Below are 18,922 nucleotides of genomic sequence, written 5' to 3' on the forward strand. Positions count from 1 at the left end.
ACATTTTATTTGGAACTTCTGGATTAGTATTTGAGTATAATTACCACTATTCTACCATACTGACATAAAATATGTCTTGTCACATCTCATGTCTCCAAACACTTCATATTGAGCTAATTTGATTGTTTTTTTTCTAGGTAAATTTGATACACAATGAAATCTCATCAAAAACCATGAAAACAAATGACCAGTCAGCTGTTTTACAGGCTTTGTTCACTGAAGAGCTTTAGCCAGAATATCCAGGGAAATTCTGATCCTCTTCAAATGGTATTATGGCATTTCTAAAATTCAACATCTTTAACATATCATCTGAAGGATAGCATCTTCAACAATACAACAGTTGTTCAGAATGGTGCCACAATCACAGCCTATATTATCTGCTCAAATCGTAGAGTGGATCTTGAATCTACAATGTTTCGAGTCAGAGGCTGGAAGGCTACCAACTCAGCCAACCTGACACATCAATAGAGCAGGAGAAAGTGAGGACAGCAGATGCTGGAAATCAGAGCTGAAAAATGTGTTGCTGGAAAAGCGCAGCAGGTCAGGCAGTATCCAAGGAGTATTTCGGGCATAAGCCATTCCTGAACAAGGGCTTACATCAATAAATCAATTATTTTCTGATCCAAAACAGTCAGCCATTTTAAAAAAATCATTAGCAGCTGTGTACACACACTCTGAGTGCAGGAGGAATGCCTGATGCTACATTTCCAATCAATGGCTTTAGATAGCTCTGATGGGGGAGAATAACTCCTAATACAACCTACATACAGTTTAAATATATTTTATTATTAGCAATCATCAAAACAGGGGGAAAATGTTTCTCCAGAATTAAATCCTATTTTTTTTTAAACTCCCTAATGTCTCTCTGCTATTTGGTACTTTTACAAAAGTAGATTTTGTTTTAAACTTATGCCAGGTACCTATGTCCACATAACAGTTAAACTCCTGATTTATTGACAGCTGAGCTTGCTGTGAAATGGCTCATTCACATCAGTAACTTCTAATTTTAATAGATAGGTTGAAGCACAGCCACAGGCATTCTGGCAAAGAGACTGAAACTGCAGTAAAATAAAGAATACAAAACAAATTCACTGTATAATACCTTTCTCAGAAAATGAGTTGTAAGAGATTTACACTGTCAAAAAAAATAGTTCCCCAGCTGGCATTGATAAATATTTCAAAAGTTAGTAACCGGGAGGCAAGTACTATTATTTCTACTCAATTAAATTTTTATTTCTCAAAAATGCTATGTTTTAGACACTGGTCACATTTTAGTTACTGGTTTTTAAAAAATTTACTTCAGGCCTGTACTGAAGTAATGTGAGGCACCAAAATCTCTAAATTACTGCAGTGTGTCATGTGTGTTGATAAGATATAAATAATTGATTGATACCATTTTTGAAGATTTTGCAGATATTGAATATATGCTGTTAAATGTGTAGAATGACAAGTGAACCAAATATTAGTAACAATTTGCAATCACATGGTACTCAACACATTGAAACATCCCAAAGCATTTCAAAGGAGAATTATCAAATAAAATTTGACACCAAAATTTATAAAACCACACAAATACCAGCCAGAGACCATCTCCAATAAAAGACAATCTAACAATTGCATCTTGACGTTCAGTGGCATTGCCATCTTTGAATTCCATACTATGAACATCTTGGGTGTAACCATTGACTAGAAACTGAACTTACCAGCCATGTAAATACATTGGTTACAAGAGCAAATCAGCAGCTAAAACTCCTGCAGCATGTAACTCACCTCCTGACTCCTCAAATCCTGTCCACTGTTTACAAGGCATAACTAAGTGTGATAAAGTACTCCCCACTTACCCATTTGTTCGGATAAGTACAGTTCCAACAACATTCCAGAAGCATGACACCATCCACGATAAATCAGACTGCTTTATTGGCCTCATATCCATAAACAGTCACTCCCTTGATCACCGATGCTCAGTAGCAGCAAGATGCACACCAAAGCACCCTCCAAACCCTCAGCCACTGCCAACTGGAAGGAGAAAGGCAGCCAACATATAGGAACACAACCACCTGCAATTTCCCATCAAAAGTACTGACCATTTTGACTTGGAAATATGTCGTCATTCCTGCAATGTTGATCGATCAAAATCCTGGATTCCCTCTGTAAATAGATTTTTGGTCAATTTACAGAACATGAATTGCAGAAATGTAATAAGATGGTTCACTATTGCTTTCCCAAGGACACATATGGATGTATAATTAGTGCTGGCCCAGCCATTGAAACGTCCATCCCACGAGTAAATAAAAAAAGACAGCTGAGCAAAACGTAAGTCAAAGGAGAAGTTTTAAAGAATTGTCTTAAAGGAGGAGACAGAGACAGAGACGCACAGAACTTTAAGGATGAAATTTCTGAACTTAGAGCCCAGTGACAGAGAAATTGTTGGATTACTGTTATTAATGACTGGAAATCTGAGGCAAGAGATCTGAATGTCTTCAAGTACCATTCACTGAAAGTAAGTGCAGGTGCAGCAGGCAGTAAAGAAGAAAAAAAAATGTTGGTCTTCATTGGCAGGATTCAAATACAGGAACAAAGATATCTTGCTGCAATCATGCAGGGCACTGGTGAGGCCACACCTGGAATGTTGTGTGCAGGTTTGGTCTCCTTATCTGGGGAAGGGTGTCCTTGCTATAGAGGGAGTATAGCGAGGGTTTACCAAATTGATTCCTGAGATAGCAGATCTGACATATAAGGAGACATTGAGTTGGTTAGGGTTGTATTCACTGGAGTTTAGAGAATAAGGGAGATCTCATAAAACCTATAAAATTCTAACAGAACTAGAGAGGTCAGGTGCAGGATGGATGATCCCAAGGTTGAGGGGAGTCGAGAAGCAGGAGTCATAGTTTAAGGTTAAGAAATAAACCTTTCATGACTGAGATGAGGAGAAATTTCTTCACCCAGAGAGTGGTGAGCTTGTGGAATTCATTACCACATATATGCACCATTCTCTGCGTGAAGAAGTTGCCCCTCAGGTCCTTCCTAAATCTTTCCCCTCTCATCTTAAACCTATGCCCTCTAGTTTTCAAATCTCCATCCCTGGGAAAAAGACTATGCATTCATCCTATCTATGCCCCTCATCATTTTATACACCTCAATAAAGTCACTCCTTATTCTGCTACATTCTAAAGAATAAAGTCCTATCCTCTCCCTATAACTCAGGCCTGCTAGTCCTGGTAACATTTTCATAAATCTTCTTTGCATCCTTTCCAGTTTAACTATGTCTTTACTATAACAGAGTAGCCAAAACTGTACACAATACTCCAAGTGCGGCCTCACCAACGACTTATACAATTGTAACATAATGTCCCAACTCTTATACTCAATACCTCGACTGAGGAAATCCAGTATGCTAAATGCCTTCTTCAGCATTCTGTGTACTCATGATGATGTTTTCATTGAACTATGACCCTCTGTTCCACAACATTCCTCAGGATGTTACCATTTATTGTGTAAGTCCTACCTTAGCTTGTGTTACACCTCACAATTATCTGTATTGAATTGCATTTGCCAATCCTCAGCCCACTTCCCCATCTGATCAAAGTCCCTCAGTGAATTGTGATTGCCTTCCTCGCTTTCAATGATACCTCCTAACTTTGTATCATCCACAAACTTTCTAATCATGCCTTGTACATTTAAACCCAGGTTGTTGGTTATCATCACTCCTAGAAACTTGATGGTCCCAATTATCTCAAACCACCACTCAGTTAATGTTGATAGGGACGTGTTCTTCTCCTTTCTTTCTAAAGTCAATGCATAGTGTGTGAGAATGATGTGTCTTTGGATGAAGTAACTAAGGGACAGCAGGTAGATAGGTCATGGGGACCATGCTTAGATCCATACAGGAATGGAAACAAGAGCTACTACTGGAGATTATTTAACTTTAACTGGATAGAACCAGATATATATAGGTCCATCCACTTTGGCAATGGAAGAGATCAATTTGAAGCATGATTAATTCTGCTAAAACTTTAAAGAATTCAAGAAAGTATCGGTGCCTATTGATATTCATGAACTCTTTTGAAGACAATCACTTATCATGAATAATGATATCTTTCTCTGAGTGAAGCAAATAGTGAGTTATAATTCGATGCTAAAACTTTAGGATTTCATCAATCAATAAACATTTAATTTATCTTTAACTCCTCCTCATTTCCATGGTACCATAACTTTGCCAATCCTGAAAAATTTGAACTTAGTCAAGGCTTATTTAGTTAATACAGAACTTGAGAATATTGCTTATGATGGCCTATCTGTGGTAATATCCATTCCTTCAGGTATACTGCAAAGACCAAGATTTAAAACAACTTGCTCTAATCTTCCTAATACTTCCAAGAAAAGGATGATTGTTGAACTCAACAATGGTCTAAGATTGTGTAGTGCCTGCACTGCCACTTTTCAGGTTTGGATCATGACCCTGGATTAATACAGACATAATGAACTTTAAAGTCATCCAAGTTATTTTGATTTCTTTAAAAAACGGTTTTACCGGCCAGAGATGGTTGAGAATGCAATGAAATGACTGCCTTGTAAAGTTCCTGTATGAGTTATACACAGACTTGAGAGAAAGCATGGAATGTCCTAGCTGAAGAGAATCACTGAATTTCAAAGAGATACTTTGAAGGAAAAGATACAATGCAAAAACTTGAACCAACCTCAGATGGTGAACATAGTGTGAGATAACAAAATCAGTCTGTTATCTTTTATTCGCCTCTCATCTCTCATTTGTATGTGCTGCATTTTAATTTTAGTGACAATTTAATAACTAATAAACATAGTCTTTCTTTAACTCAAGAAAAATTGGTTAAGTTTTTTCTTTTAAAACATTGGATGCGGGAAAGGTATTCATGAGGGAAGGAATAATTCATTGAAAGTTAAAAATCACACAGCACCACATTATAGTCCAACAGGTTTAATTGGAAGCACTAGCTTTCTGAGCGCTGCTCCTTCATTAGATGGTTCCAATTAAACCTGTTGGACTATAGCCTGATGTTGTGTGCTTTTTAACTTTATACACCCCAGTCCAACACTGGCATCTCCAAATTTGTATAAGTTAACTTTGTTGTGATGAACAAGCGGGAGGGGTTAAATGTATTTAGAATAAATAAAGAAGAAGCACAGACTTGCCTGTCGTTGATGCTTTTGCTTTTCCAGGAGTATTGGGACAAGTTACTTATGACAATTTAAAAGGGCTGGTCCTGAGACAGTTGAAAGATATTTGGAATTATGGTGTTGCCCAAAATAACTTGCAAAAAATATGGAAAGGAAAGGAAAGAGAGAGTAAAAGGAAAGAATGAAAGGGGAAAGGGAAATAATGTAAAGGATAAGGAGAGAAGAGATAATTTCAACAAAGCAAGAAGGAAAGAAAATTTAAATTAAATCAACTCAACTAAGGGGCAGCAGGTATAGAATCTTCCTGGGTGCCTTGAAGACACCATTTGCTCAGACTTGGGATCTGAGGCAACCTGGTTTTAATTTAATTCCCAAGATTGATGAGACAGAGAGGGAAGTAATTTTAAAAATCGTTTTGAAATGATTAGCATGGCAGTTAAAATAACAACTTCAATATTGATCCTGATTGCTGCAGAGTAAAGTTGCTCAAAAAAAATGAAATTTATTTCCAGCTGCTGGAGGAATTATTGACTGAGAGGAAGCAAGAAAGGCTCTTATAAGTAAGACTGTGCCTTTTTTGTTTTTGTGTTTTTAAAAACTGCCAACGGAAAAGAGACTGATCCGTTTTACACAGTATTTGAAAGAATAACTGCCGTTTTGTAAACAAGTAACCTAGAGTTATAAAACTGTACAGCATGGAATCACAACTCATCGATACCAACCAGAGATCCTAATCTAATCTAGTCTCATTTGCCAGCACTACATCCTTTGGTATCACCCTCTGTGTGAAAATGTTGCCTCTTGGGTTCCTTTTAATTCTTTCCCCTCTCACCTTAAACCTATGTCCTCGAGTTTTGGATTCATTATCCTGAGGAAAAGACCTTGGCTATTCACCTTACCCATGCCCCTCATGATTTTATAAACTTCTATAAGCCTCCTCAGCCTCCGACACTCCTGGGAAAATAGCTTGAGCCTATGCAGCCTGACACTGAGGGCAGGCATTGTAGACAACTGTTTGAACAAGCAGTGCTTAAAGTTCAGAATATAGATGATCTGGAGGTGAGGCTATGTACTGATTTAGCTTTCATAAGATGAAGTTAATTGGTATGTGACAAAAAAAAATTGCAGGTGAAGTTCAGCAAGCCTGGCAGCATCTGTAGGAAGGAAGCAAAGTTAACCTTTCAAGTCTGGTGATTCTTCATCAGAACTGATTGGTCTATGGACTTGATAGCTTTCTATGACAGAGATCGTTTGCTTGCCAACAGCTGTGTGATTGGTAGCTGGGTGACTAAGCAGCTTGGAGCTGGAAACAAGTTACAAAACAGAGGGAGGGAGGAAAAGACGTCTATTTCTGTCAATAATCAATTTTCCTTATTTGATTCTGTATGTATGTGTGCAGGGAGGTGAGGGTGGCGGGGAGCGCTTATAAGGGATTAAAGTTTTACTTAATAGTGTTATATGCAATGATTTATATTTTTTACCTGTAGATATTATCCAATTACTTGAAATAAATAATAATTCTTTGTTAGTACTGAAACCTGGTGAATGCTTTCTATCAACCTTGGTCTGAAATTCACTATACGTGCTTTAAAAAAAACTTGAACATTTGGAATGGCTTCATGATGCGCTATCCTAGTTTGTCATAACAAGTGCATACTAGTTAAGGTCGGAAACATTCTTCTGCAATTTCACATCCTCAGGAAATGGCATGATCAGACAAAACTGGAATGTGAAAGAAGTAAGTAACTTATTTTTGACCAGTGAGTTTGGAGCACTTAAAACAGAAGCCATTTACAAAAACCTTAATTTAATAATGTTGCTTGCAAAGTTAAAAAGGTTCAATCTTTTCCAAGGTGCACACATGCAACGAATAAGTTTGGTAAGGTTCAAGTGACCTATCTAGGACACATGCTGAAAATGTGTTGCTGGAAAAGCGCAGCAGGTCAGGCAGCATCCAAGGAGCAGGAGAATCGACTTTTCGGGCATGAGCCCTGAAGAAGGGCTCATGCCTGAAACGTTGATTCTCCTGCCCCTTGGATGCTGCCTGATCTGCTGCGCTTTTCCAGCAACACATTTTCAGCTCTGATCTCCAGTATCTGCAGTCCTCACTTTCTCCTATCTAGGACACATAGTTGGTCAAGGACAAGTAATGCCCAAGACTGCAAACAACATTCTCTCAGTGTTGCTGCTGGGAAGTTCCACACATACCAATGTGTCAAGACAGCTTTTTAAAAGCCAAATGCCATTTCAATAGGCGCAGCTCTGCTTGCAGATCCAAACTTTAACTAAGCCTTTAATGTAGTCATAGAGTCATAGGGATGTACAGCATGGAAACAGACCCTTCAATCCAACTCATCCATGCTGACTCGATAGCCCAAATTAATCTAGTCCCATTTACCAGCATTTAGCCCATATACCCATTCAGATGCCTTTTAAATGTTGTAGTTGTACCAGCCTCCACCACTTCCTCTGGCAGCTCATTCCATACATACAAGCTCCTCTGCATGAAAAAGTTGCCCCTTAGGTCCATTTTAAATCTTTCCTTTCTCACCTTAAACCTATGCCCTTTAGTTTTGAACTCTGCCACCCTGGGGAAAAGGCCTTGTCTATTCACCCTACCTATGCCCCTCAGGATTTTATAAACCTCTATAAGGTCATCCCTCAACATCCAAAGCTGTACAGCAAATAGTACCAGCCTATTCAACCTCTCCCTATACTAAAACCATCAAACCCCTGGTAACATCCTTATAAATCTTTTCAAGTTTCACAACATCCTTCCTATAGCAAGGAGACCAGACCTGCACACAGCATTCCAAAAGTGGCCTAATCAATGTCCTGTACAACTGCAACATGACCTCCCAACTCCTATACTCAATTTACTGACCTATAAAGGCAAGCATATCAAACACCTTCTGCACTATTCTGTCTACCTATGACTCCACTTTCAAGGAACTATAATCCGCACTCCAAGGTCTCTTTGTTCAATAACACTCCCCAGGACCTTACCATTAAGTGTATAAGTCCTGCCCTGATTTGCCTTTCCAAAATGCAGCACCTCACATTTATCTAAATTAATTTGCCACTCCTCAACCCATTGGCCCACTGATCAAGATCCCATTTTATTCTGAGATAACTTTCTTGGCTAACCACTATACCATCAATTTTGATGTAATCTGCAAACGTACTAACCATACCTCCTATGCTTACATCCAAATCATTTATATAAATGACAAAAAGCTGTGGACCCAGCACCGATCCTTATGGTACACCACTGGTCAGAGGCCACCAGTCTGAAAAGCAACCCTCCACCACCACCCTCTGTCTCCCACTTTTGAGCCAGTTCTGTATCCAAATGGCTAATTCTCCCTGTATTGCATGTGATCTAACCTTGCTATCCAGTCTACCATGCAGAACCTGGTTGAATGCCTTACTCAAGTCCATATTGATCACATCCACCACTCTGCCTTTATCAATATTGTTTGATACATTTGCAAAAAACTCAGTCAAGTTAGTGAGATATGATTTCCCACACACAAACCCATGTTGATTATCCCTAACCAGTCCTTACCTTTCCAAATTCATGTAAATCCTGTCCCTGGGGATCCCCTCCAATAACTTGCCCACCACTGATGTGAGGCTCACTGGTCTATAGTTCCCAGCTATTCCTTACCACATTTCGGAAATACTGGCATGATGTTAGCCAACCTCCAGTCTTGCAGTACCTAACCTGTGACGATTGATGATACAAATATCTCAGCAAGGGGCCCATCAATCACTTCCTTAGCTTTCCAAGGTACATCTGATCAGCTCCTGGGTATTTACCACCTTCTTGCATCTTAAGACATCCAGCACCTGCTTCTCTGTAATACAGACATTTTTCAAGATGTCGCTATTTATTTCCCTAAGTCATCAGTCTGACTAGCATTAAGGAAGGGGCTGTCCTTCACCAAGGTGTTAAATCTTTGATAGAAAGAACAATGAGGTACTTATCAAACAAAAAGTGAACATAAATTACAAACACTACTCCACAGTAATGAAAGAAACACCCAGTTTATTATTGGCTGTCAAACATATATGTTGTATCCAGAACTGATATACAGAGATTATAGTTTACACTGACCACAAGTTAAAGACACTAGGCCATTCTGCTGAAGTTTTTCTCCAACTGCACCATCTGTTAATAACCTGCATTATCAGGAAATCAAATGTAATTGAAGGCACCCTGTCGAGAACCCAAAGAGACCAGTTTGAAATGAAAATATAACATTCACCAAGGCTAGGAAAATGAATATATGCATGCAAAGGTGTTTGCTAGTTTATAGTTAATTCTTTTTTTCATTTTGCAATTAGATCAATCTCATTTCATTTGTCTTGCGAGTTCAGTGTTACAGCAAGGAACATTTATTAAACAGCCCTGGACCTGAAAGGAAGAGGAAAAGGCAGGAAGGCCTCTCTCTATTTCTCTCTCTCTCTCTCTTTCTCTGTTTCTAATTACTGGAAGCAAATCACCATAAAAATCCACAATTGAACAGGAAACTTGACAACTCTTTTCAGCTAATTTGTAGAACTCAGAATCTCCAAACCAATTGTGCAACTGCCAAAATCAAAACCATTGGAATCACTCAATCAAATAGCTGCAATATTTCAACATCTAATCTGCACAGACTGATTTAGAAATAATTTTAACTGTCATTTTTAACTCATATTATTTCAAATTTTTGTGAATGTGAATTTTATGAATTTTGTGAATTTTATTTTTCATCCCATTTTAGTAACCTATAATCACACATCTATAACTCGAGAAAGCTTTGATAAATTGGCTCCTTGTAAAACAGAAAGCCTTTACTTTAAATTAGCCTTTCTGCAGTTGACACAGGGAGATGTTGAGTAAAGAATTTAGGGGTGGGGTGGGGGTGGGGGTGGTGCAGTTCATTTCTCCCCTGTGATGATCATGAACTGGGGAGCCTTACCCTGGGACCGGCCATAACATAGGGCAGCTGATATAAAATCAAAACTCTGGTACTTTCAACATCGGCACGACATCGTTAATCATCTTAGTTAGATCATTCGCAGAAGATTATAAAATGTACGAGGTTACTTCTCTCAGGTTAAAGAAGCAACAAATCAGGGTTATTTGGATTCTTTGCACACAACGCACTCATGTGAGGAAGGGTGGAATGAAAAGTGATGGCAGAAACGCAATGGTTTTCCAACGTTAAAGGAATTAATGAATTGTCTATCACTTTCATGTTAGAAATGTGCAGCATGATTTCAGTCAAGTAAGAAATTATCACTAGCCTTGCTACAGCCTGTTTTGCTTGACTGATATCACTTCATTGCTGCTGTGTTTGATGGTGAATTTCTCTGCCAATTTAACTGCAACAATTGACAAGAAGCGCTTCAAAAATAATAAAATATTGCACTAATGTACCAGAGAATGTATCTCTGTATGCCAACTGTTATTGACCCGATAATAATTGAACTTATCCGTGTCTCCAATTCTGCTATTAGTTTTACTGGAGAACAGTTTATTTACAAAATTTGGTACACTGGAAATATCCTTTCTCAGCAAAATATGCTGAAAAAGGCTTTTTTTTTGTTGATGATGCCACATTAGAGAACGAGGTATTGATGCACTATAGGTAGTGTCTCTGCCTGTGTGTCAGAAGGTCTGGTGTGAAATCCCACCTTCACCACCATAGGACTTGATGGCCAAGGAAGGTCTGTTCATAATGCAGACAAAATTGATTGGCTATCAATAGTGAAGTGCTGGAAACTGGGATTAGATTAGAGGTGGCTGTTGTTGACTGGCACAGGTTTGATGGGCCGAAGGGCCTTTTCCCGTGCTGTGGTCCTTAGTGATTGTAATTTACAAGCATATACATCAGTAGCAGGTGGTAAGAGTGGGAGAGGATTCCTAATCAGCCATGTGATGAAAAAATGTTGGAGCTTGTACTGTCACTGTTCATAGCTCCAAATCACAACATACATGTCAAAAAACATATTGCCACTGGAGCTCAGTCTCCATACGTGATGTGTAACACATCAGTGTCACTATTTTTAAAACATGCTAAAAAGCAGATAATACTTTAAATGAGATATATTTCAAACAAGTCTAGCAACTCACGATTGGGCATCTATAAGCCACTGTTGACCATCAACAACAGAAAATCATACTCACACACACTCATGGCTCAACATAGCCCCCACTTTACCATTGCCATCAAACCAGTGAATAACATAAGCAGTAAGTGAGAGACAGAGCCAAGTGATTCCACAACCAATAGTTCAGATCCAAGCTCTGTGGTTTTGCCACATCCAGTTGTGAAAGATAGTGGTGGATATTAAACAATTCACTGAACATTAAACAACTAACATTGCTATTAAATCTGCTTCTACCACTTCATCTGGCAGCATATTCCAGGCACTTATCATTCTCTGTAGAAAAGATTTGTCTCCTACATCTCCTTTAAACATTCCTGATTTTACCTTTGTTCCTTAATAATTGATATTTATACCCTCAGAGAAAGACTCCAAACTATCCATTCTATCAATGTCTCTAATAACTTGTAAGCCTCTATCAGGTTGCTCCTCAGCCTCTGATGTTCAAGTGAAAACAAACCCAGTTTTTCCAACAAAAACATTAATTGCTGGAAAAGCTCAGCAGGGTGGCAGCACCTACAGAGAGAAATCAGAGTTAACATTTTGGGTCCAGTGGCCCATCCTTGACCTGAAATATTAACTCTGATTTCTCTCTATAGATGCTGTTAGACCTACCGAGCTTTTCCAGCAATTTCTGTTTTTGTTTCCGATTTACAGCATCGACAGTACTTCCAGTTTTTACCCACTTTTTTCCAATCTCTCTTCGTATATAATACCTTCCAAACGAGGCAACATCCTGGTGAACCTTTTCTGTACCCTCTCCAAAGTCTCTTCATAGTGTGGCAACCAGAACTACGTGCAATATTCTAAATGTGGCATGACAGCTGCAACATTGACTTACAATCTTTATACTCTATGCCCTGACCGATAAAGATCAGCATGCAAATATGCCTTCTTGGCCACTTTATCCACTTGTGTTGCCACTTTCAGAGAACTGTGGACCTGTACACCTATATCCCTCTGTATGTTAATGCTTCTTCTAAGGGTTCTGAGTTTACTGTACACTTCCCTCCTGCATAAGACTTTCCAAAATGCATCATCTCGCATTTGTCTGGATTAAATTCCATCTTGCCATTTCTCCTGCCTATTTATGTCATTCTGAGTCCTCTGCAATCTTCCTCACTATCCCTAGCTCTGCTAACCTTTGTGCTGTCCACAAATGTACTAATCAGATGACCTACATTCTGCTCTAAATCATTTATGTACATTTTAAACAACAGGGGTCCCAGTACTGATCCCTGTGGAATACTGCTGGTCATAGATCACCAGTCAGAAAATACACCCTTACATGGGAAGTTAAAATCACCCACTACAACGTCATTTACATTTTTCCATAATTTATCAACATATCTGTTCCTCTCTAATCCAAAATGTTAAGCTGCCAGTCTTGTCCCTGTCACCACCAAGTCTCTGTAATAGCTACAACATCATAATTATATGTACTAATTCAAGCTCTTAAGTTTATCTGCCTTACCTGCGATATTTCCCACATTAAAACAAATACACTTCAGACTGCCAGTCCAGCCGCATTCAGTAACCTCTCCATTTCTGTTCTTCCTCCCAGACTTATTGGCCTTAGTTTCTAACTCCTCCTTGGCCATTTCATGTGCTGACCTACTGCTCTGTTTGCTTCCCCCACCACACTAGTTTAAGCCCTTCTGATTAACATTACCAAACCTCCATGCCAGGATATTGGTGCCCCTCCAGTTGAGGTGCAATCCGTCCTTCTTGTACAGGACTCACCTGCCTATAGGCATTCACATATCAGAGGCCCTCCATCCCTTCTACACCAGCCGTTTAGCCGTGTATTTAGCTGCACTATCTTCCTATTCCTAGTTCCCTGGCACATAACACAGGGATTATCCTTAGTTACAATCTTAGAGGCTCTGCTTTTCAACTTATTACCTAACTCCCTGAACACCCTTTGCAGAAACTCGTCACTCTTCCTGCCTGTGTTGTTCATACAATTGTGTCCAATGACCTCTGGCTGCTCGTTCTCCCTTTTGAGAATATCCTGTGCCTGCTCAGAGACATCCTTGACCCTGACACCAAGGAGGCAACACACCATTCTAGAATCTCTTTTGCAGCCACAAAAAATGTCTATCTGTACCCCTGACCATAGAGTTCCCTATTACAACTCATCTATTGTACTTTGACCCTTCCTGCTGGGCAATAGATCCAGCTATGGTGTCACCAGTCTGGCAGCCGCTGTCACTGTCCTCTGATGGACAATTCTACTCCAACAATTTCCAAACGGTATACTTGTGAGTAAGGGGGTTAGCCACAGGGCACTTCTGCACTGTCTGCTTGCTCCTTCTAGCAGTCACCCTGAACCTTGGGTGTGAACTTGTCTATAAATCTCCAGTTGATGATGTTTTTCACTCCTACGTGCTCCTAACTGTATCTGACTGCTGCTCCAACATATCCATGCAGTCTAACAGGAGCTGCAACTGGACAAACTTCCTGAGGATATAGTCGCCAATTTGCGTCTGATTTTTCATCCTGACTTGGAAATATAGCTTCATTATTTCAGTGTTTCTGAGTTAAAATCCAACCTAATGACATTTTGGGTCTAACTGAAGCAAACTGACTGCAGTGGTTCAACAAGGCAGTTCACCTCCAGCTTCTCAGTTGGGATTGGCAATAAATGTTGGCCCAGTCAGTGATGCCTACATCACAAGAATGCATTAAAAAATGAAAAAAATCAACTTTGTTTACAAGCTCATTCATGCTTTAGTTGTAACAAGCCAATACTGAGGTGCATACTGAATTTGGGTTGAAGATAATATGTACAAATAAACACAAAAAATCTGAAATACATATCAATCAGAATAAATTTGAATCACTAAAGTGACATTTTATTTTCAAAAAGAAGCATTCTTCAAGTCTTTATTTTCATGGCAGAAAAATCAGATTGTACTCTTTAATTAAGGTAATAAGACAAGTATAATTTTTCAACTATTTCATCCTGTCTTTGCAAATAAGCAAAGAAACGCCAAGCTTGCCTTCAAAAACTGCATACATTTAATTTCATCTTAGAATTTTGTTTGAATAACATTCCTGGTGACAGGGTTATCACACACATGGGGAGGTAGATTTGAAAACCATATATTCTGTTGCATAATATATCTCATAAACACAATCAATCAGTCTTGATTGGTTGGAAGAGGTGTTCTGATTGTAATGATGTTATATAGACAAATCAAACACCAACAGACGTGTAAATATCAGACACCTCAGCAAGTTGATGAAGAATCATAATCTGTACATCACAGATGGGGCCAACTAACACCCTTTCTGTAATTTAACGATTGGTTGAAGGAACAATTTTCACACGTATTACAGTAGAAATCAAATTTACATATACTGCAATGCTTAGATGAGGAAAATCAATAAATTTCACAACCCTTTGCTTAATAATATCTTTAAGATGCAATATAAACGTCCTGACATATCCTGTCAAATTAAGTTATACAAATGGTTTGCTTTTCACATTCAGTTGACACATTCAATCTTTAGCCATATATGAGGTGTTTGGTATTAGTAATGGTGAAATGGTTTGGAGAGGCAGAAGAATGGGAGATTTTTGATGTATAAAGGTAGAATGTATCACAAATGCTAGTTTTACCTATGTGTGCACTTTGATTGCTGTTGGGAAGTTTCCTGCTGCTGTTGTTGCTTTCCAGGAAATATTTGCCTGTCTAGCTTTCTGCTACAGGAGTGGACATTACCAGCTGCTTCTCACAGAAGGTTTCAACTCAGTGAAGCCAACCCCTGGGTGCAGCATAGTATTGGAATCAGCATTAGAGCGGTCAGACCATGACCTGAAAGGTAAGCGGAGGGAAACATGTATTTTGTTGAATGCTGTCAGAAATGGAAGACAGGGAGGGAAAAAATGAGCATGGACTGAAAATCTGAGAAGAAAAAGACAGGGATGGGTCTGAAGATTGGTGGAAAAGGAAATGTCAAGAAAGGCAACTTAGTTGAGCAGAGGGAGAATAGGGAATGGGGTATGGCGAGATATGCTTAAAAAATAGAGAGAGACTTAAGGGTTCATAGCTGGGTTCAGAGCATTGGAGACTATGAAATGGGAGTTCTGATGGAAAGGGATATAGGGGAAGTTGGGTGGATCATGGGGCCTAATAGGGTGCAAGACATATTTTTGGAGCAGGAACCTTAGACCAGAAGACCATGAGATATAGGAGCAGAATTAGGCCCATTGAATGTGCTCCACCAGTTGATTGTGGAACCTGAGGAAAAGAAACAATTGAGAATTTAAGGCAAAGCATGGGGACATATGGAGACTGAAGAATGGGTCAAATTGGAGTAAGGAAGGAGTTAAAAATATCTTATTTTAAAAGGATGCTCGGGTGGAGAGAAAAAGAGAATGGTAAGTAATTTTTACCTTTGTTTTACATAAAATGAAAATGTAGCTAAATCATCACATTACTATTTATGTAAATAGGAAAAGATTCATCTCTATGCATTATGCAAGTTAAACAGCAGCCATTGCCACTTGCCAAATATCATGCATATAAATGAAGAGCAAAATAATTTACTTACAATCTCTGCATTTCTTCACATGACTTTTTACATTGGCGCCCGCATTATTCATTCTCCCCATTTTCCCCTGAGTCCCTATCACCCAACACTCACTTCCCATCTGTCTCTCTGCCCCTTCAAGACTTCAGAATGATTAGATTCTTGATCCAGCACATGTCAAATAGATGAAAAATTATGACTGTCACGACAATATTTTGCTAGTCTCAGTTCTAAATGGCAGCTAATGCATTCAGGTATGCACTTCAAACAGCATGTATTGCAGAAGGACAATGGAAAATGATCAGTAAATTATGCACTGAATTATTGGAATGAAAGGCCTTTAATTCTCTTATTCATACACTCGTTCATGAATCAGTTATACATTTAGCACATACTTTTCTTTATCTCTTTGCAGGAAAAACATCAGATGAAAAACATCTCCTACTGTCAAAATTCAAAACAAAAACAATTCTGTTCACAATTCAAACAAATCAACTAAATTTGGACTGTATGGAGAATTTGGTTTAATTTGATCTTGAATTTTGTACTTCAGCCCTGAGAACAAACTTAATGAGAATACCGATTAAATATATTATTATATAATGCTGTTTCTTTTATGTTCCAGTGACAATTTGTGAAAGGATTGAGACTATCTATTATATGTATTTTCAGTACTTGGTTCCCCTTGTTAAATAAAGAAGACTTTTCTTGTAGAAGATTGAAAACCTTTCTGTGTATAGTGTGTCAGGTAACTGGCTGAAGGAAGAAGCATTTGAGAGATAATAATACACTTGAGACAGGACATGTGAGATTTTTTCTTCCCGTGGCTTATCTGTTTTGACGTTACTCCCACATTTTTCAGAATTTTGTAATTATAACTGTAAAGTGTGATTTAATAGACAGCTGTAATTCCAATGGGATGAAGAAAGGCTGCACTGTCTATGTTGCAACTAATGTGGGTAAATGTCTGAACACTGGGATTCTTGTATCTCCCGATAGAAACATCACATGTACAAAGCTTCTATTAACATTAAGATGAAAATTGAAACTGGTGGCAGTTTGTAATGAAAGCAGAAAAGAATAGGAGAAAAGGGAATCAATTATCAAAACAGCATCAACTAAATAAAGCACACAATGTAGCTTAAAAGACCAAAAAGAATTCCTTAGTCTCATTCCTGAGGAAATTGCCAGGCTTAACAACTGATCAGTGTGAGATCACGACCTCACTGCACCGAGAAATACATACATTTAAAGTTCAGCAATAGACCATTTGACCCAACTGCTCCATGCCAGTGTCCATCCTCCTTTACTAGACTTTGCCTATGCTACTTTGTCTCAGTCTCCCAGCATTTCATTCTTTTCAAGATATTCCCTGACCAATATTTATTCTACAAACGTCAGCACCAGAACAGATTACTTGATCATTTTTCCCATTACATAGATCAGCTTCCCATGACTGTGTATTACAACACATTAGAATGTTTTCCTTGAGTGAGTCACTCCTTGGCTTTGTGGCACTCATTAAAACATACTGATTAAAATTAGTTTAAATGAAAACAATTTCTTCTGTATTGCCCCAATCATAATCAGTCTGAAATCTAAGCACATGTCAATGATGAAGAATTGAATGGATTCAAAATTCATTAGCAGCTTGACTGATTCTCAAGTCTTTGGGCAGCAGGAGTAGGTTTGAAGCTTAAATGCTGACCAGATCTATAATATTGATTAAGAATGATTTGAGCAATTAGATTAATGGATGCATTTCTTAAATTTGCTTTGCATTTCATTCAGTCCTGTTGTACTAAAGACTTTTCCAACTCCAAAGCTTCTGGAAAATGGCAATTGCAATGTTGTACAAATGTTGTCTCTTTCAAACAGTTTCTTTCTTTCACACACAGGCAACGTTTAATGGTTTTTTCATGAACAAAATATATAAGATCTTTACTTAATCTTATCAAGCTGGAAATAACTAATTTATGTTTGCATCCTGTTTCACATTAACCAGCATTTTGGATTTATTTAACAAACGGTCAAATGTTACATGCAATTATAAATTAAAACACTTGTTCATACTTCATTTCTTATGTTGTTTTGCAAGCTATGTAGTTTTGCCATGTGTGAATAAATCATTGTGAGACATGAAAGCCTGAATCTGTAATGGATTTCTGTAATTATCACTTCACTGCTGGAAGCATTCATTCATTCGTGAAATTCAGTGTGCATTATTGTGTAATCTTTTTAACTGTTACCCAGCAGGAGTGGGGGAGACAGCTGTATATTAAGCAAAATGGAGACAGTGTCTTCATTTTTTGTTTATGCAAAGCACAGACAAAGCCAGTTGATGATTTAGGTAGACAAAAAGTGTTTATAGGGAATGGTCAAAATTTATTTCAAAGTGAATCCTCAGTGGACTGAGTTATAGGGTAAAAGTGTTTTTAAACACGTGGTTCAAATTAAATATTCCTGTCTTAAACAGCCTTTTGAGTACTGCTAAAAAGACACATTTTGTTAACACTTTTCATCCTATATTCATCAAAACAATTTGCAAGAATATCAATTTAAGGGAACAGATGTTTCTAATAAATAGACAGAAAGATCATTCACATGCGCTATATCTTCTTATCTCAACATCTGTTAATTTATTTGCCTTGAAACAGTGAAAGTCAACCTGCCTGGTTTAAAATTTAAACAATTAGATTAGATTACTTACAGTGTGGAAACAAGCCCTTCGGCCCAACAAGTCCACACCGACCCGCCGAAGCGCAACCCACCCATACCCCTACATTTACCCCTTACCTAACACTACGGGCAATTTAGCATGGCCAATTCACCTGACCCGCACATCTTTGGACTGTAGGAGGAAACCGGAGCACTTGGAGGAAACCCACGCAGACACGGGGAGAACGTGCAAACTCAGTCGCCTGAGTCGGGAATTGAACCCGGGTCTCAGACGCTGTGAGACAACAGTGCTAATCACTGTGCCACCGTGCCGCCCACCATGTTTGGCAATTCATTGCCAGTTATACAAACATACAACTAAGGAATACAAGTAGGCCATTTTAAA

At 38.5% G+C, this 18,922-nt stretch overlaps 1 long non-coding RNA gene across 1 annotated transcript in view; it reads right to left on the reverse strand.

The window, feature by feature from the left end:
• The window catches only part of LOC132816918 (uncharacterized), a 183,239-nt gene extending 166,082 nt beyond the window's left edge, over nucleotides 1-17,157 (reverse strand). The window contains exon 1 of the long non-coding RNA XR_009644830.1: nucleotides 17,105-17,157. This is a non-coding gene — a long non-coding RNA (uncharacterized LOC132816918). The remainder of the gene's footprint in view (nucleotides 1-17,104) is intronic.
• Between the last annotated feature and the right edge of the window lie 1,765 nt (nucleotides 17,158-18,922).

This window comes from Hemiscyllium ocellatum, chromosome 6 (assembly GCF_020745735.1).
Source record: "Hemiscyllium ocellatum isolate sHemOce1 chromosome 6, sHemOce1.pat.X.cur, whole genome shotgun sequence".
In the NCBI taxonomy this organism is placed as follows: domain Eukaryota; kingdom Metazoa; phylum Chordata; class Chondrichthyes; order Orectolobiformes; family Hemiscylliidae; genus Hemiscyllium; species Hemiscyllium ocellatum.